Below are 440 nucleotides of genomic sequence, written 5' to 3' on the forward strand. Positions count from 1 at the left end.
CCGTCCTCTGCTTCCTGCCTCTTTCTTGCTGTCGATTTGTGACGCCGCAGAATATTTGTTGATGAGAAAGTGCTTTGAATTGAATGTTTTCTCTGCATCAAGAAGCAGCCTTTTCCTTCCACCTGCTCTGATACATGTGAGCAATTTCTCCAAACTGGTTACTCAAGGACTCTGGGTTCTTGGTTTCAGGACACTTAACGGCTGCTGGAATACTGGAACGTTTTTTACAAGGTTTCCCCTAAAATGACTTGGCTACCCAAAGACAACCCTTTCAAGCTGTTAGATTTTCTGTGACTTAATCCTTTGTAAATACTGCCCCTCATGGGAACTGAGGAAATCGCCGAACCATTTCAGTAACAAAAATACACAAAGTATCCAGGAATTATGGCTAAATTCAAGCATATCAAATCTGGTACAAGTGGGTGGAGTAATCAGCTATG

This window comes from Chelmon rostratus, chromosome 11 (genome assembly GCF_017976325.1).
Source record: "Chelmon rostratus isolate fCheRos1 chromosome 11, fCheRos1.pri, whole genome shotgun sequence".
Classification (NCBI taxonomy): domain Eukaryota; kingdom Metazoa; phylum Chordata; class Actinopteri; order Chaetodontiformes; family Chaetodontidae; genus Chelmon; species Chelmon rostratus.